The sequence below is a fragment of the Dipodomys merriami genome, unplaced genomic scaffold (assembly GCF_024711535.1).
Source record: "Dipodomys merriami isolate MVZ:Mamm:240054 unplaced genomic scaffold, mDipMer1.0.p SCAF_120, whole genome shotgun sequence".
Classification (NCBI taxonomy): domain Eukaryota; kingdom Metazoa; phylum Chordata; class Mammalia; order Rodentia; family Heteromyidae; genus Dipodomys; species Dipodomys merriami.
Genome location: NW_027202494.1, coordinates 220,979 through 240,660, shown reverse-complemented (window position 1 = coordinate 240,660; position 19,682 = coordinate 220,979).

Genomic DNA, 19,682 nt, shown 5'->3' with positions numbered 1-19,682 from the left:
GCCCAACTGTCCTAGTTGGTCTAATCTGCAGGCTTGACAAGAAGTCAATGTGGGAAAGAACTCCAGAAAGAAGATTTGGGGGGAGGGGGGACGGAGTCCTGCCCAAGGCTAGCGCTCTACCACTCGAGCCACAGCACCACTTCCAGCTTTTTCTGAGTGGTCTATTGGAGATAATGGTCTCACGACTTTCCTTCCCTGGCTGGCTTTGAACTGCGATTCTCAGATCTCAACCTTCTGAGTAGCTAGGATTACAAGTGTGAGCTCCAGCGCCTGGCTTAGCTGGTTGTTTTTGAGCTAGGGTCTGGCTTTCCACCCAGGAGCTCACCCGAGCCTCACGTGCCCACTCTGAGCTTCCCTCCATGGCGGGGACCACAGGTGCCATCGCGTCCAGCTTCCCTCCATGGAAGGGCTGGCCCGGCCCCCAAGCCCTCCCAGCTCAGGAGGACAGGCCTGCATCACTGTGTTCAGCACAGGGTTCCAAAGGGGTCTGGCGAGCTTCACGCCCAGGCTGACCTTGAGCTGCCACCCTCTAATCCTCAGCTTCCAAGTAGCTGGGATCATAGGCGTGTGCGCCCCCGCACTTGGCATGTTCCATGTTTTAAAAGAGGGACTTTGGTGTGGCTAAATGTAGTGTGGTTTTAAAGGGGGGGCAGTGCCCCTCGCACTCGCTCACGGGGGTGCTCACTGCGCCCCTCAGGACACACTGGGCACAGGCCATGGGGGACCCTCTCCTCCCACCCGACCTAGCCCAGCAGCAGGCTCGTGGGATGTCTAGAGCCCCCGTGGCATCTGCCAGGCTTGTGCCATCCGGGGCACGTCAGGGCTGGAGGAGAGGAGCCATCGAGGCTGGGCACCTCAGAGTCTCCGGAGACCCGTGCAGGACTGTGCGCTTGTCATCCTGAGAGCGGAGGGTGAAGTCAGCAGGCACGCCCAGCCGTCACCGAGGCGCAGGGCCCAGTCTGGCTGCTGGCAAGCCCCTCACCCTAATCTTGCCCACGATCATCTTCGTCATGGAAGCGCATGAAAGAGCAGGGGTTGGCTGACCTCGGCACTTCCTGTGGCCTCCACAGAGCTTCTAATCCGGCTTTACTGTCCCGCCGCCTGCCCACGGCGCCTCTCCCCTCCCCACACACCCGGCTCCTGCAGCTATTGCTTATGGCTCATTTCCATTGTTTGTTCTCAGTTAAATTTCTCTCTCTCCGTCTCTCTCTCTCTTTCCCTGTCTCCTTTCTCCCTCCCTCCCTCCCTCCCTCTCTCCCTCCCTCTCTCCCTCCCTCCCTCCCTCCCTCCCTCTCTCTCTCTCTCTCTCTCTCTCTCTCTCTCTCTCCCTCCCTCCTTCCTTCCTTCCTTCCTTTTTCTCGTCCATTGGAATAATGTAGGCTTAGGGAACAGCTGTAGATCATTTGGAAAGTTGACTAACACTGGGTAGGAGGGAGAAGTCCAGCTGGGCCCCCGCATGTACCCAGCCTCCCAGATCCCCTTGTTCTGGACCAGGGGCTCCTGGGCAGGAGACCTCGCTGCTGCACTGAGCCGGGCTGGCCGGCCGGGGCTCCGCAGCCCCTCAGCATCCTGGTGGGAAGGCTCCACCTGCTGCGCCAGGAGAGGCCTCCCAGGAGCCCCTGCGGTGCCGGGGGACGCTCTGTCCTCTGATGTCCCCACTGGCCAGACGCTAGCCAGTCATCACTCTCCCTGCATTCTTCCTCCTGGACATGCTGGGGCTGCAGAACACCCTGGCGGCACTTTGCAAAGTCAGGAATGAAGCACAAAGAGGCTGGGCCGCCGGCTGCAGGCGCCAGGCCGCGGGGCCGCCAGGACACAAGCCTCCCCGAGCCCTGACGTGCCTAAGCCCCGGGTGTCACGATGTTTCCCTGCACACAGGCCGCAGGAGCCCGTCCAGGCAGCCCAGGACGGGTGCTCACCTGTGCTTAGTGTCTCTGCGCCCATGCCAGCCCCAGCCCTCGGCCTCTCCCCACGGGACTCGACTGTGGCACAGCCTCCATCTCGCGTCCTTGTTCCCACAGCCAAGCCTCCACCCCGCTCTAATTTGTATAGAGAGACCAGAACGAGCCCGCAGCCGCACGGCTTCACGCCAACCGCGCAGGGACTGCGTGTCCCAGGAGAGCCGCGCGGCCCGCGTCATGGGTCCCCACACGGAGGGGGACGCCAGGGCACGCGGGAATCCTCGGCGCTCTCCAGTCTTGCTGTGAACATAAACCACTCCACAATAGAGTCTACTGAAAAAGAAGCATACTAAAGCAAGCCCCCCGTGGCTGGCTCTGCTCACGCCAGCCCCACGGTGCTGGAGGGGTCCCGGTTCCTTAGGAACCAAGTTCCGGCCCCCTCAGAGGGCTCGCTGGCCACACCGGCCCCACTCAGGCCTCCCTCCTGAATCCACAGCCATCCTATCAGCTTGCATGCTGCCTGTCGGATGGTCTCATTTTAACTTTGTCATCTCTTCACAGATTTCTTCAAACAGCCAGTTCGCGGGAGTGGGGGTGTACAACCTCCACGTGTGAGCGTAGCCTACCACTTACTCTTTTGGACAGTTCTGGGCTTGAACTCAGAGCCCTGTGCTTTTCCCACAGGTGCTCATCATTCAAACGCATCCCTATGTCTTTTTGGCTTTAGTTATTTTTCAGGTAGGGAATCTCACATTTACTGTGCCGTTTTGCTTGTTGAGATGGGGTCCTGTTAACTGGACTTGAACCATCATCCTCTGAATCTTTCCCTCCTAAGTAGCTGCAATTACAAGTATGAGCCACCATACCCACTCTATTGCATGACCTCTTTATTGTAAAAGTAAAACTTAGATTGAGGAAACCACACAAACAAATGTGCAGCTTAGTGAATAACGCTACAGCGACTGCTCCAGTAACCACCAGCCCCATCACCACGTCCACAAACACCCAGCTCAGATGCGGCCTTCCCAGGCCACTGGAGCCCCCTTCGCTCCAGATACAAACCCTGGTCACCGGTGCTCACCACGCTCCGCTTTGATGGCCCCTGCTCCCAGGCTCAACGTGGACATGTGTTGTTTTTACATCCTTGCTGTCTCCTTAAAAAAAAAATACTAGGGTTTGAACTGGGGTGCTCTACCACTTGAGCCATTTTTATTTACTTACCAGACATTAGTTGTACAAGATCGGTTTCACTCGACATTTTCACACATGGAAACAATGTATCTGGATCTATCATCCCTTTCTTCCTTTTAAATGATTTCCACAGGTCTCATAGTTCTGTTTTCATTCAAGACTTAAGTTACTTTTGAGAAAGAGTCTTGTATTTATGTCCTGGACAGCTTGGACTACAATCTTGTAGGGCCGACAGGAATGTGCCACTATACCCAGCTTTGTTTCTACTGGGAGTTTCAAACTCTGCGCTGAAAGCTCACTGGTGGTCCTGTAGGGATGGAAGCTACTACCTTCCTCCTCTTAGTGGTTGAAAGCCTGCTTCAGTAGGCTCCTCAGAAGGAGCTGTGGGAACAATGAGTTCTTGCACACTGGTGAGATTCTCTCTGTGTCATTGTATCTGAGGCTCAGTTCTGCTGGTGTGAAGTCTGGGGCTCAATATTCTTTCCCTGGGCATCTTAAACATGCCATTCCAGTTTCCTGCAGTAGAAAGTGTTACAGCCAGGAAGTCTGCAGAACTTCTCGTGCTCTGCCCTGCATGCTGGTGCTATTGGATTGGACACTTTTTCTTTATAAAGTATCCGCAGTTTTGCTATAATCTGTCTTTCTAATCCTGGGTGATACTGTGGCTCAAGTGGTAGAGTGCTAGCCTTGAGGGAAAAAGCTAAGCAAGAGCTCAGAGTCCACAAGTTCAAGCCCAGGACCATCACCCCCCAAAAAATAATAAAAAAGGAGCAGAAGAAGATATGTGGAAGATCACCTGTGGGCAAGAAGTTGGACATGTGACTTCCCGGGAGACCAACAAACATTCCTTTAGTCCCAAAAGACATGGTTCACTAGAAATCACTACATTCCTACATTTTATACCAAGTGTAAATAGGATGTGGTCCAGCAACGTCCCTCCCATTTCAGGGCCCATGGTCAGTTGGAAAGTAGCTTTGGGCAGTCTTGACACATCTGGTCACCTCCTGCACACACTCAGCAGCCTGTTTCCCCCACACCCCCACCCCACCTCACACCCCACCCCGCCGTAGCCCTGCCTTTCCCCTTCCCCATGGGAGCTGGTTCCTCCAGGGCCGTCCCCACCCCCAGGCCTTTGGCAGGGCTCTGCCCATCACCAGGAAGTTCAAAGACAAAGTCAAAGAACTGGTATCTTTTCATCTTCAAAGAAATGATCCAGAGCTGGGAATGTGGCTCAGTGGTAGAGAGCTGGCCTAGCACCCATGAAGCCCTGGGCTCGAGTCTCAGTACCGCATACACAGAAAAAGTTGGAAGCGGCGCTGTGGCTCAAGTGGTAGAGTGCTAGCCTTCAGCAAAAGAGGCTTAGGGACAGGCAGAGATGGGAGGGGGAGGGAAGAGGGAGAGAGAGAAATGATCAATGGCTCGTGGGATGGAAGTACCGTCGTCAGGCCTTGCTGGAAGGGGTCTGGTGAGATGCAGGCCCGCCTTCCTGTAAGGATCCATGCCCCCTGCCCGCCATCTTCGGTGACCTTCTGAAACAGAGAGTAGGGAAGTCCAGGAGAGGGAGGCAGCCCTTCTGACTTGTCCCGGCAGGTTTGAGTCTTTAATCCCCTGGAAGGAATCCCAGCGCCTCCTGGGTCCCTGCAGATTGTTAAACCTCTTGAAATCCTCTAGGATTTAGCAAGCCGAGCCGAAAAGGGAGACAAGGTGTGCCGGGAGCTGGCCAGGCCCAGTTACAGCGCTGTTCCATGCACGCAAGTTGTGAGATGGTTCTCGGGTCCCCAGTTCACGGGGTCTGCTGCAAGTGTACCCCTGCACCTGAGCAGTGTGGCTCCTGCGGTCAGTCCACACTCATTGCGTGGGAGCCCGCAGTCCTTGCTCTGCAACAGTCCACTCTTTGGAGTCTCAGTGGTCTCTGGTGAATTTCTCCCCTCTCCCCTGAGAAGCAAGTTAAAATAAGCTCCCATGGCGTTTTCTTTTCTTTTTTTCTTTTTTGGTCGGTCATGGGACCTGAACTCTGGGCCTGGGCGCTGTCCCTCAGCTCTTCAGCTCAAGGCCAGTACTCTACCACTTGAGCCACAGCACCACTTCTGGCTTTTTCTGCTTATGAGATACCGAGGAATTGAACCCAGGGCCTCAGGCATGCAAGGCAAGTGCTCTACCACTGAGCCACCTTCCCAGCCCATCACATCATGTTTTCTATCTTATTAGACCTGAGACTTATTTGCACTGACATTCCACCTACTTGGCCGGTGGATGCATCTTTTCAGCCTTGAGCAAAATAAACCATGCGTGAATTCTTCCTAGATAGCTGTGCTTTGCTGTAATTACGGGCTCTCCTGAGCCCTGCGCTGCTCCCTGCAGACCGGCTTGGCTTGGTCTCTGGCATCTGTCTCTGAGTGTGACCACCCTCCCAGCTGGCGCACTGGTGCCCCTCTCCCCCAGCACATCGTGTCACTCACCCACCGTGGCTACGGAGCCCAGTCGTCCATGGGCAGGGCCAGGGGCTGCCCTTCTGTACCCATGGCCAGGCCATGCTGAGATTTGGCAGAGGTAAGCGCCACAAAAGCTCCAGACCAGGCCGGAGACGGCCACAGCCCGGAGTCCTGCGCGCATCCCAGTCGTGAGGAAGTCCATCGCTGCAGCAGTCCTCCTGAGAGCCCAGGCCCGGGCGCACACAGCCGCTCTCTCTCCCGCCAGGCCAAGGGCGCTTTGTGTGTTGGAGCAGCTGCTCAGCAACGACTCGGCAGAGTCGAGCCAAGAAAGGCACGAGGCTGGCGGGGCCGCAGCCCTGCAGACACTCGCTCATCTCCCATAACCTGCTGGGTGCCCTCCGCGTGCTGACCCTGCTCTCGCTCCCGGCCTCTGCTGTCCTGGACTCCAGACTGCTGGGTGGGAAACTGGTGAGCAAAGACGTGAGCAGGAGCAGGGCGTTGCGGCTCACGCCTGCCATCCTGGCTACTCAGGAGGCCAAGGAGGATCCAGGTTCAAAGCCAGACCCGGTGGGAAAGTCCATGAGACTCCAATTAGCAAAAAGCCAGAAGTGGAGCTGAGGCTCAAGTGATAGTGTCAGCCTTGAGTAAAAAAGCTAAGGGACAGCACCCAGGCCCTGGGTCCAATCCCTGGACAAGAGCATGCGTGTGCACACGCAAGAACTCTGGGCACGGGATGGAGGGTATACCGCAATGCATGGCGGCACACCCTGACTAACGGGGCCGAAGGGGCTGTGTGCTGTGAAAGATCTTTGCCGAGCGATCACAAAGCCGTCTCCAGGTGGGAGAGGAGAGGGCGCAGGGAGCAGGCTCCGGAGCTGCAGGTGGGGCTGGGACTCCCACGCCACAGCTGTCTGGCTTGAGAACTGTGAGAGAGTCACAGCTGTGGGGTTTGGTTTGGTTTGGTCGTTCGTGGGGCCTGAACTCTGGGCCTGGGCGCTGTCCCTCAGCTCTTCAGCTCAAAGCTAGCGCTCTACCACTTGAGCCACAGCGCCACTTCTGGCTTTTTCTGTCAATGTGGTGCTGAGGAATCGAGCCTAGGGCCTCATGCACACAAGGCAAGCGCTCTACCACTGAGCCACCTTCCCAGCCCCGTGGCTGTGTGTTTCAAGACATGAAGATGTGGTCTTTGTAACAAAGGACAGGGACACAGGTGGCTGGAAGCTGTGGCTGAGCAGGCCTGCAGGGAAGGCAGGCCTTAGACTGAGTCGGTGGGTCTCAGTCTACAGGAGTGCTGACTATTTCCCTTCCTAGGACACCCAGGGATGGGCTGTCCCTGAGGGGCTTGTGTCAGCTGGCTGCAGGGCTGGGGCGCGGGCACTCAGCTCTCAGAGGCCGAGGCTGGGAGGGGCGGGGGGCGCAGGGCTACGGGCGGCTCCCCCCTCCATGCACCTGGGCCCCGCGCGGGAGGGGGGCTCTGCAGCTGCCTGGACCCATCATCAGAAAGGATGGTCAGCAACCATGGGGCAAAAAAAAGCAGACGCTTTCCAGGTGCCCCAATGTTATGACAAACTGACCGAGAGGAGCAGCAGGCGGCCTCTCCTGCAGGAGTTCGCTTTGCGGAGGGCACGGTGTGGGGAGGGATCCTGAGATCTCTGCTCACAGCCCGAGCTGCCCAGTGGGACGGTTTCTGTTGCTGAGCAAACAGTCCCCCCCCCCGCCGTGTGCCCCAGAAAGGCCTGGCTCCCATCCCATCGGCCACACGGGCCCGGGGGACGCTCACTGGCCTCCCTTTGCCATTCTGCCAGGCTGCTTGCTTGCGGCGGGGTCCTGGCCACCGCGCAGCCATCTCCTGCCCAGCGGCGGGGTCTCTGGAGGCCTGCGTCCTGCCTTGCGCTCCCGTGCTGGTCCGCAGGCAGGCCACAGCCCCCACCCCCGGTGGGGCATTCCACTCTGGGCCTGGCCAAGGACACCGCCCCTCATCCCAAGAGACCATGGCTCATTTTTATCATCTGTTTCCTTGTTAAGCCCTACATAAGCCCACCCCCAAATCAAGACCCTGGCACGACCTCCAAACCCGCAGGAAGGTCTGTACCCCTCGCTGTTCCTCAAGCAACAGTCCTTGCCTGGGGGAGATCGAGTCTGGCCTAGTCCTTTTCCATTCTCCTCCGTGTTCCCAACAGTCTCCCTGGCCTAGAGGAAACCCCAGGCCTCCCCCACGACTCTTGGAATGGGGCGTTGGGGGCGTTCAGGTAGGGTTGGAGGACCCGCAGTTAGGGCAGGAATCCAAGCCCCGACCAGGAGCCAAGAGACTCCGTGCGGAGTCTCCAATGGCAATGGCCACACCCAGGCCAAAGCGGGCTCCAGCGCACGGGTGCAGGCTGAGACACCTGCACCCCTCTGCCCGAGGCCGAGCCCTTCGGGAAAGGCCAGGAAGTGTGACCCTCACTTCCTTGTCGGTCTTTATCCCAGGCCTCCAGGCACGGGAAGGCCCTCATGCTTCTGCGGTGTCCAGACTTGTCCAGATGGTTGGCCCCCAGCGGCCCTCCTCACCCCTGGAGGTGCAATTCCACCGAGCTGAGGAATCTCGCCTTGCTCGCGGCCTGTTCTTCAAGGTGTTTTGTCATATCCGGGACAGAGTCCTAACCTTAGGCTCTGTCCACTAACTGAGGAGCACTAGACCTCCCCAATGTGACAGCTGCAGAGCACATTCTGGGGTTCACCCTGCACCCTCCAGGAGGTCCTGAGGTAGGGGAGTAAAGGGTCCACTCTGGGAGCCAGGCAGGGACTCAGCGCAGAAGCGGAACAGACAGAGCACCAGGCCAGGAAATCATAAAAACCCCAGCTCTCTCCACAAAGGGCCGAAGGGCGCGGCTCGGTAGTTAAAACCAGGAAGTCAAGTGCAAAAGCAGTTATGCTCCCCGGGTTTTCCTCATTTTTAAGGCTAAATGACCAGATTGGGCGCTGCAGGGGGGGTGTCTAAAATGCCATCTCCTTTCAAATGTTAAAAACCTGGAAAAGCCCTAGAACTGGCAGAGGAAGAAAGGATTGCCTGACAAAAGGCAGTCGAGAGGCTCACCCGTGTGGGGCTCCCCTCCCCCACACCGCCGCCTGAGGCTTCGCAGTGGCTGGCGACCTGCCCCAGCCACAGGTGCGAAATCCACGGGTAAGAAGGGCCATTTCAGTCTTTAACTTCCATTTCCTGCTTCTGCTCCCCTTTCACGGCATTTCTCCTGCTTTTACCCTGTGATACTGAAATAAATAAATTTTGGCTAAAATGTGAGACCCCTTTTTGAAAACTGCTTTTCCTGAGTGCATCTCACGGACCTGAGACTTTGTGTGGGCGCCTCACCTCCGGTGACCAGCGGCAGCCCTGGCTGCCAGCTTTGGCTGAGCTTTGGCTGGAATGTCCTCCATTCCAGCCCTGCTGGCCCGGGCAGGTGAAGACCTGGATGATGACAGAGAGCTCGATGTTCACGGAAAGGCGTGCGAGACCCGGAGCCAGCCCGCGCAGCCCCGCCCCAGCCCCGCCCACCTTCCAGTGGCCTTCCTAAGCCATTCAGCTTCAGGCCGATGTGTTGGCCGCCAATCACTGGTGGTCTGGTGGGGACTAAAACAGGTCCTGCTAGGGCACAGGTGGTTACGGGCACCCGCAGAAGGGGTCTCCAGAGGACACGGCCTGTGTGGGAGCTGGACTTGGACGGGGCCAGGCCAGGCGCCCAGGAAGCCCGTTGGTGTCTGACAGAACATTCCAGGCCCTGGAGGGGGTTGGGCAACCTCTGTGGCTCATGGTGCCATCTTGGGCACTGACCACTCTCAGGGCTTCCCTCAGCCTCCTGGGCCCCAGAAAGCTCAGGGCCAGGCCCTGAGCGCCCGCTGTGCCCCTTCCAGCCCCGCCCCAGCCCGCCAGGCCCCTCCCCTGCCCACAGGGACCAGACCCCCGGAGGGAGGATGGGGGGCATTGGAGAACCCAGCCTAGCCGCTCGTCCCCAGTGATGAAATCTGCGCGGCTCTCCTAACTCCATGTTGCTCTCCAGACTTGGCCCACCACCCTCCCTGCCTTCCTAAAATTGTCCAGCCTGGAGCACTACTCTAAGTGTGAAAGCTACTCCCTGCCCCCTGCCCCCCAGCCCCCCCCAGCCCCCATCCGTCCCACGCCTGAGTTCCTCCAGTCAGGCTGTAACCACCTGTTCAGGCCAGTACCACCATGAGCAATCCCACAAGGCTGTTTGCTCTCCAGCTGCCTCCCACCCACCCCCACCCCACCTGGAACCCCTGTCACCAGTGTGCCTCACCTCTGTCTCCTGACACCCCCCCGCCCCCCCCCCCGTCACCTTGTCCCCCTTTGACCTTCCGAGTTTGCATTCTGCCCTTTCCTTATTTGAATACGGCATAAGGCTTCCTTTGGCTCACTTTCCTAGCCCCGCCCCCACAGAGCCACAGGTGTCCCCCAACCTCCCTGTGCTTGGCCCTGGGCTGTGTGGTCCTGCCTCTGACTCTTCTCTTTTTTTTGGTCTGTTGTGGGTGTTAGGAAAATGGAGGAGGAGAACAGAAAAGAAAATAGACCGGACAGCAGGCTGAGACTGCTTACTGCCAGCAAGTGGCAGACCTTTGGGGGCTGGGGTCATTCTCCTGGGAGCCCAGGGCCGTGTCCTTGGCCGGGCCCGCAGTGGAATGCCGAATGCCGTGCCTGGGGTGATTGGGACTTCCTGCAGCTGAGGTGGGGGGGGCAGCAGATGAGCATGTGCCCGGTGCTCTGCTTGACCTGGAGGAAGAAGGCCGGGGTCCGTCCTTCAGTGGGGCTCGAACTCTGGGCCTGGGCGCTGTCCCTGAGCTCTTCAGCTCATGGCTAGTGCTCTACCATGTTGAACCCCAGCAACACTTCCGGTTTTCTGGTGGTTCATTGGAGAAGAATCTCACGGACTTTCCTGCCCAGGCTGGCTTTGAACCGCGATCCTCAGATCTCAGACTCCTGAGTAGTTGGGATGACACCAGTGCCCGGCCCCAAGGGAATCTTTCTCAGCACCCCTCGTCCAGGCCTTGATGATTTCCCAGTCACCAGGCCCAGGATGGGAGCTTCCCATTGCCTGCTCCCCCTGACGTACCCCGTTTTCGGACACCCCCGCACAGACCACCGGAGGCCACGGTCGAGCAAACAGCAGAGAGTCGTTTATTGCCAGCTGGAGCTTGGTCCTCCGTGCACTCGGCAACCGGTGACGCTAAGAGGCCCCGAGCACAGAATCAACACAGTTTCTACATAAGAAATTACATGATTGGTTAACATTTAAAGCAAGCTAAGCTGGGCAAATACGATTGGTTGACCTTTACAGAAAAATGTCCTTGGTCCATAGCTTGACCAAAAACAGTTATGAGTCACACCTGGACCAACAGAATGCATGGCATGTCTCGCCCTGGGCTCTGAAGAACCGGTTGGTCAAAAACTCTTAGTCCTAGGTGGCTGGGGGGCAACACCACTTGGGGGCTAACACCTGTCTTAAGCAGACGCCATCTATGGCTCCAAGAATTGTGCATGGCTTTCTGTCATAAATCCCTAGGATTGGGGCTAAAGTGGGCCACGAGTCAAGTCGCAGAACTGAGATGGAGTGTTAAATAAGAATGGGGTTGCTTAGGTTTCTCACCCCGTTCTGTCCTGGGGCTGTGTGCTATGCGGCTGCTGCTGGGGGCGGGGGGAATGAGAGACCAGCAGAGAGTCCTACCCAGGACTTCCAGCTTGTCACTGTCTCAGAAAGAATCCAAAGTAAGGACTAAGACGCTGAGGGAGCTGCACTGTAGCACAAAGGGGTGCAGCTTTTCCGCAGAGAGGGTCACTCAGATTCTGGTGAGGCTCAGGATGCTGAGAGACCATCACAATGAGGTAAACTGTTAGCACTTGTGGGCGGGGGGGGGCAGTTCGGGTGGTCTTGTTTTTCCACCTGTGAGTGTCACGTGACATCCCGCTGCCCCTCGGCTCGGTGGTGTGTGTGCAGCCTGGCAGCCGCCTGGGCTTTCCTGGGTGGAGCAGAGTCCCCCTCACCACAGCTCCAGGCAAACCCTTTCTCAGGCCTGCTGAGGATGGACACTTGTGTCCGTGTCTCACGGGGCATCAGGAGTGGAGAGGGCTCAGGACAGGGCTGCCACAGCGCAGGCCCGGCTCTGTGCCCCCACGCTGCTCATCCATCATGGCAGGAGCCCCTGGACCCCTCTGTCTACTCCTGGATTGGCGCCTGTGCGCCTGGAGATGAGTGCTGCCCGAACATGCTGTTCTTCCCTGGCCAGGACAAAGCTCCGAGTCGCACCCGGGGCCGGGGGGGGGGTGAAGCTGCTCCCTGCTCCTCCTCGGTGACGCACCCAGTGCCATCCTTCCGCCCTTAACCCTCGAGGTGCTTGGAGCCAGTCCCCCTCTGCTTGTGGTGGGGCAGGATGGAGGTACCGGAAGGGGGAGACATTTTCGGTTATCACAGTTCCCTGGGTGGAGGCCAGAGGTGCTGCTGAAGGTCCAAGTGTGCGACCACAATCAATCACAGCAATCAATCAAGTCACAACAGAAGCGGCCGGCCGGAGAAACCTGAACTTAAAGCAAGAGTGCTGTCATTGATTGGTCATTCCTGTCACGGATAGGGGAGAGCCACAGTGCACATCTGTCCATCTGCAATCCCAGTCCTGCCGGTCCAGCACCAGCAAGGAGAAAGAAAGAAGAGATGGTTCTAGCCTCTGGCCTTTCCACACACACTACCTGCCATGCTGTCTCCTCCAGGAGGCTGAGGAGAGGAGGGCAGGGAAGGGAGGGGAGGGAAGAGGAGAGGAGAGGAGAGAGAGGAGAGGGGAGGGGAGGGGAGGGGAGAGGAGGGGAGGAGAGGAGAGGAGAAGAGAGGGGAGGGGAGGAGAGGGGAGGGCCTTTACTTCAGGTTGCTTTCTTTTTTCTTTTTCCCATTCCAATTCACATTTATTAACATGTGTGTGTGGTGTGTGGTGTGTGTGTGTGTGTGTGTGTGTGTGTGTGTGTGTGGTAAAAAATATTTTAATTACTGACATTTTACCAACTACTACCCGTCTTTCTGGAGGGGATTCTGACATGAGTCACAAGGTAGGATTTCACCCTGGAGACAAATGAATGAGTCTGGGCATCTCACACGTCCTGGGAGTCCGGAGAGGGAGAGGGTTGGAGGAGACAAAGCACACAGCCAGGCCCCTCCCTGGCCGCGGCTGGGCACTCTGCTCACCCCCGGTGCTGCGGAGGTGCAGCCTCGCATTGCTTAGCCTTTGGTTTTTGTGGCTGCTGGTGGTGGTGTTATTGGCTTGAGGCCGGCAGAGTATCTCTAACCAGGAACTCTCACTCCTCTGGGCTTGCCTCCTCAGGCTGGGCTGCAGTGCTGCACCACCACACTGTTAGGTTTTTAAAAGAGGTAGCCGAGTAAGAACTGCACCACGCACGTGGTATTCAGGTGAGGGGTAGGTTTATTCAGTAGACCTGCTGGGACCAGGCAAGGGTGGCACTCCACGCGGCTGGGAAAGGCCTGGGAATGAGAGAGAGCTGGGAAGAGAGGAAAGAGCTAGAGCAGAAAGAGCTAGAAAAGAGCAGAGAGAGAGGTAAGAACAGAGCCGCAAGAGCCTGGGTCGGTGCTAGGCCTTATCTAGGGTAGGGCGGAGAAAGGTGTGGCCACATCAAATTCAGATGTGACCTCAGTGAATGCGGATGTGACCTCTTCCAGGTGTCCCAGTTGCCTAGGTAACGCAGGTACTGGGCGAGGTCTGTTTGCCGTCCAGGAATGGACCTTACACACGCCAGATGTTTTGCTTGTCTATTTCGGGGGGGTGGGGGCAGGGGTTGAACTCAGGGCCTGAGTGTTATCGCTAAGCTTTTTTGTTCAAGGCTACCACTTGAGCCACAGCTCCACTCCCAGCTTTTTGGTGACTCATTCATTGGACTTCAAACCAGCCTCCTGAGTAGCTAGGATGACAGGCATGAGCCACCGGCACCCAGCAATATTTGCTTCTTTAAATGTGACAAGTCACAATTTTTGAATGTCAGCTTAAAGTGTTTTTAAGTGCTCAGTGGGGAGAAAGGGGCTCTGTGGGTCCAGACCTGCTGGCATTGGGCAGTCTCTGGTCCAGGTATGGCCAGTGGAGGCCCAGCCGCCCGCTGACCCCAGACATCTCAGCGGCAGAGACACATTGAGCCCAGAGGATGGCAAACCTCAGCTGCCCGGCTGCCCCAGGCGCACAGCCGGAGCAGGACGCTGACTTTCAGGGCAGGAGCCTTCCAGGCAGGAGGGAGCAGAGAGGGAGGGGCGAGGAGCCCATGGCTCTCAGGCTGGACCCAGTCCATACCTGCCGCCCTTTAAGACAGTCTGAGCTTGCCCAACGCCCACCACCCTGGGATGTGTGTGGTTCTGTAGGAATCTTTTTTTTTTTTTAATGTTCTTTATCTTGGGTGGGGGTTGAGTTGCCAAGTGTGAGCATGTGTCACCACTCACCAAGTAGTTGCTGATGGGGACAGTGGAGATAGGAATGATTTAGGGATGATAAAAATGTTCTAGATAGAGGTCATGGGTGCCTGATCTTGAGAATGTACCAAATATACCACTTTACAATTGTTAATATATGTGTGTGCATATGTATATATATACTGCCAGTCCTGGGGCTTGAGCTCAGGGCCTGGGCGCTGTCCCTCAGCTCTTCAGCTTAAGGCTAGCGCTCTACCACTTGAGCCACAGCACCACTTCCGGCTTTTTCTGTGTATGTGGTGCTGAGGAATGGAACCCAGGGCTTCATGCATGCTAGGCAAGCACTCTACCACTCAGCCATGTTCCCAGCCCAACATATTTTTTATATTTTTATTTTACTTTCATTGTACAGAGGGGTTACTGTTACACAAGTAAGGTAATGAGTGTACATTTCTTTTCGAGCAGTGTTACCTGCTCCCTTGTTTTCTCTCCCCCATAAAGTGGTTAGTTTTGTGTTATGTGAATTACACCTCATGTTTGAAAAAAACCTCCTTTATTGTTATTATTTTATGTATTTGTTAGCTTTTTGGTGGTACTGGGGTTGAACTCAGAGCTTTGCTTCTGCTAGGCTGGAGCTCTACTGCTTTGAGCCACACTTTCAATCCTTTTTGCCCAGGCCAACTTGGGCTGTGATTTTATTTATGTCTCCTTAATGCCTTTATTTATGTTTCCTTAATGATGGGTGTGAAGCACCATGCCCAGTTTTTATTGGTTGAAATGGGAGGTCTTTTTGGGGGGGGAGTCAGTTGTGAGTCTTGAGCTCAGGGCCTGGGCACTGTCCCTGAGCTTTTGTGCTCAACCCTAGCACTCTACCACTTTGAGCCCCAGTCCAGTTCTCTGGTGGTTCATTGGAGGTGAGAGTCTCACAGCTTCTCCTTCCTGGGCTGGCAGCCCCCTGAGTAGCCGGGATTACAGGCGCGAGACATCAGCTCCCAGAGGGAGGGTCTGGTGAATTTCCCCCCAAGACTAGCCTAGACCGGTGATCCCTCGGCTCTCAGCCTCTCATTAGCTAAGATTTCAGATGTGAGCTCCTACACCCGGAGCCTTTAAAAAATATGTGTGTATGTATGCATGTATGTATGTATGGTCTTGGGGCTTGAACTCAGGTCCTGGGCTCTCTATCCCTGATCTTTTTGCTCAAGGCTAGCACTCTACCACATGACCCACAGCGCCATTTCGGAGTTCTTTTTGGTAGTTCAGTGATGATAAGAATCTCACAGACTTTCCTGACTGGGCTGACTTCTTGCAATCCTCCTGAATAACCAGGATGACAGACAGACAGACGTGAGCTTCTACACTCAGCTGATCCTTTTTTTTTTTTTTTTTTTTTTTAGAGGAAACTAGGAGGGAAGATTCTGGAATGTTTTAGCCCTCCCAGCTGAGACTGGTGAAGGGCAGCAATGTGGAGCAGAAGTCTTACGATGATTGGCAATGGGGTGCGGGCACAGACAGGCCGAGAAGAGAGGGGAGCCCGGGGCAGGTGACGAAAGGCTCCCCCAGCCCAGGTCAAGCACCTGGTCAGGAACTGCCTTGGGCCGCTCACCTGTTCCCAGGCCCAGGGCTCCTTGGCCAGGGCTCCAGCTGTGGGCAAACAATGGACCGCGTGGGGAGGCTGCCCTGAGAGCCTGCCTGTGACATCCGCAGACATGGGCTGTTGCCAAACCCTGATACCCAGGGGTGATGTGCCCTGTGCCGGCCGGGACGCCCCTGCAGGCAGGACTTCAGCCCCTCCCCCACTGGAGGAGCCATCGCCAGAAGGGTCCTCCCACTCAGGGCCCAGGGCCGCAGGCCGGCAGGGTGGGGCCTGGACTCAGACCCCAGCACAGGCCGCGGGCGCCCGGGCTCACGCGGTGCAGCCGGAGGCCTTGGGAGCTCCAGAAGGGAGTGGCCGGGCTCACCTTGGGGTTCTGGCGTGGCGCCCGAGCGCCCAGGTCTCAGAATCGGGCAGGGCCGGGCACAGGCAGGGGAGGCCGCAGCTCCCAGCGCTGCCCCTCCCTCTTGTGTGGGGCTTCACTTTCCAAACATTATGACTCTTGCCAGCCCCACTGCAGGCATGGTGACCCCCAGAGGGGACCTCGCAGGAGCCAGCGCCTGCCTGCCCCACACCTCACGTCTGCCTTGTCACCAGAGTGTCCCATCTGGGTACCGTGGAAGTGCTGGGAATCGCCACATATAACCCTCACAGGGCTGAAGACATGCGTGATGCCCTGCATCTCCTCCCTAGTAACACATACACACACACACACACACACCATATACACACATACCATACCACACACACACATACACACATACACCATATACACACATACCATACCATACACACACCATATTATACCACACACACATACCACACCATGCCACACCACACACACACCATATACACACATACCATACCATACCACACACAAACACCACACCACACATACATATACACACTATATACACACATACCACACCACACACACACACACACACACACACACACACACCCCATACACTTACACAGGCTAGGAATGTGGCCAAGTAGTAGAGTGCTTGCATGAAGCCCTGGGTTTGATTCCTCAGTACCACATACACAGAAAAATCCAGAAGTGGTGCTGTGGCTCAAGTGGTAGAGTGCTAGCTTTGAGCAAAAGATCAGGGACAGTGTCCAGGACTGGCAACACACACACACACACACACACACACACATACACACACACACACACACACACACACATACACCCCCCCCACACACACCCCAACTCCCCACCCCATCACAGACACCACACAACAAGAGGGGGGGAGTGGCCCCCTTCTCACCCCAGACCCCCCATTGAGGCTGGGGCTGTTGGGGTGAAGGGACTTTGTAGCCACTGGCCAAGGGTGGGGTGGCTGTGGGCAGCCAGGGCTGCGTGTGAGAACCGGGAGGGATGGCAGAGGCCTCGTGAGCACTTGCCTGGCCATAAAGGGCCAGAGCTCTCTTTGAGGTAAAGCCCAGGCAGACCTCCACTCCGCCCTACAGAGGTGGAGTCAGAAGAAACTTCTGGAACCTTCTGCCACCCATTTGATCCAGGGAGGACCCAGTCTGCAATGAAACAGGCAGAGACCAGTCTGGGAAGGGTCTGTCTGCCTGGGCCCTGAGAGTTTGAAGCTGTCTTTTGTCATGTTGGTTGAGTTGCTACTTGCAGGATTTAATCACTCTCTAGCTTCAAGAAAAGCCCTGGATCCTGTTGGAACTGGACCTGGAGAAGTGAAGACCGGGGCTGTGCTTTGCAAGGGCCTTGCACAAACAAGCAACGGCAGGAGGGCACAGCCTGGAGCAGTGCGTGGGAGAGCCCTGGGGGGACTGGTCTGCTTTCCCTGGAGGCTGCAGCAGTGACTGGCGGGCCGCGGCCGGGCTGGGGAAGAGCCAGGCCTCAGGGAAGGCCGCTCCTGTGGGGAGCCGGGCCTGGGCCCCGCAGCTGCAGAGGTGCGGGGTCCCCTCCTCGCTGCCCCAGCGTGCCTTGTTCCAGCTGCTCCTCCTGGCTCCTGGCTCAGGTTCCTGGGTGAGGGAACTCTGGGAGCTCAGTCTCTCCTTTGAGATGGGCAAGACCATCGCTCCCGGACGCAGCCGCCTGCCGGGGTGGACCCGCCGTCTCCAGGATGTAGAACAGACCCCCACTGGGGGAGCCAGGGCTCCCGGGACTCTGGTGGAGGGGGCCGTCTGGGGGGAGAGGCCCGAGGGAGGCAGCATCTGGGGGCTCACCCCAGGTGAGCTTCCAGAGCCCCCAGCCTGGAGGCACGGGGCAGGCAGGTTCCCCTTCACTACGATGAGGTCTCGGAGGGAGTCCAAGGGTGTATAAAGCTTTCAGAGACCAAAGCCGGGCCATGTTTGGAGATCTTGTCCAGCTCTGAGAGGCAGAGGACCCCACTAGCCCAGAACTCAGCTCACCCCCGCCCCCCCCCCCACAGTGTTCTACACCCCTGTCTCCTTGCCTCTCCGTGGACAGGACAGCTCGTTGAACTGAGCTGGACCCGGGGATGGATAGGAGCATCTTCCCCTGAAGGGAGAGTGGAGGTGGGCAGCATGGTGCCAGGCTGGTCTGCCTGGTCACACATGTCTGGACAACAGAATAGAAGGCTGGCTGGGAGCAGCCCTGAAAACTCTGCCTAATGCTGACCCCTCACAGAGCAGAGGTCCCATGCAGCAATCCTGCAGAAAGTGGTGTGTGTGTGTGTGTGTGTGTGTGTGTGTGTGTGTGTGTGTGAGATGGGGCTTGGACTTGGGGCCTGGGTGCTGTCCCTCTTTGAGCCACAGCGCCACTTCCAGTTTTCTGGTGGTTCGCTGGAGGTAAGGGTTTCACAAACTTTCCTGCCTGACCGGGCTTCAAACCACAATCCTTAGACCTCAGCCTCTCCTGAGTAGCTGGGATTGCAGGCGGATGGCAGGTGAGCCGCCAGCGCCAGCCAACTGCTCGAGGTCCCCAGCCAGCTCTGCCCCAGCTCTGCACGTGCCTTTTGCTGCCTGTCCGTATCCTTCCCAGTGTCGGCGTGCCCCTCAAAGTCAGCCTGTGTCCCGGGCCAGCTGCGGGGACCCCAGGGAGCCCCGGCCTCAGCTAGACTTCTAGTGTGCTGGGAACCCTCAGGAGCCGGAAGAGCCGGCACCCGCGCACGCTGGCTCTGAGCCCAGGCAGCGGGCAGAGCCAGCAGGGAGAGTGGCAGCGTGGAGTCAGTAAGTCAGCATGGAGGGAGGACACCGCACCCAGCCGTGGGGCTGGCTTTGCCTGGCCTGGCCGGGGGCCGGGACCTGCTTGAGGCCCTGAGGAAGGTGCTTCTTTTCAGCATGTTTGTAGGACATGAAGTGGGTGCTTGTTAGCCAGACTTGTCTGAAGGTCAGCGTGGATGTCATCAGGAAGTGCTGGGGGTGGGGCGGGTGGCCACCCCTCCTCCTGAGGGTGACCAGAATGCCCATCTGGGGGGCATGGGAACGCACAGATGGCTGCCCAGAGTCGGGGCGCTTCTCAGCCCCACGTGCCGGGCTGAGAAGAGCCCAGAGGCTCCTCCTTGCTGATGCCCAGTGGGCCAGGAGCCCCAGGGCGCTTTCTGGGGCCTAGCCCGGCCTGGATATGGTGCCTGCAGCTCGCCAGCTGCCTTTTGGGACAGTCCTGGGGGCCAGGGTCAAAGGCTGACACCAGGAGGTGGTGGCGAGCAGGCCCAGAGCCCTGAGGACAGCCTGACTCCGCGGGCCGGCTCGGGAGCCCGCCTCCCCGCGTCCGGGAACAGGGTTCCCCCCTGCCTCCCCCCCCCACCCCGAACAGGGCTGAGCATGCCATCAGCCCTCACCTGCCTGCCTTTGGGTGGCACTGCTGAGGTCTGCGGCTTCCCTTCCCGATTGCAGGGACACCATCACATCCTCAAGAGGCCGCAGCAGGGGTAGGTGAGGACACAGGGTCGGGGCTCGCTCGAGTGCCCCGCCCACCCCAGCGCGTGGCTGGGCCTTCGCCCTTTCTGCAGTGGAGCTGGCTTCCAGGGAGCCGGGCCGCCCTTTCTGCAGGGGAGCTGGCTTCCGGGGAGCCGGGCCGCCCTTTCTGCAGGGGAGCTGGGTCCGGGGAGCCGGGCTTTGGGGTTTGGAGGCGGCCCTGTTAGGGTTCTGGCTGTCCCATCCCCAGGGCACTGCTGGCCCTCAGGGTCTG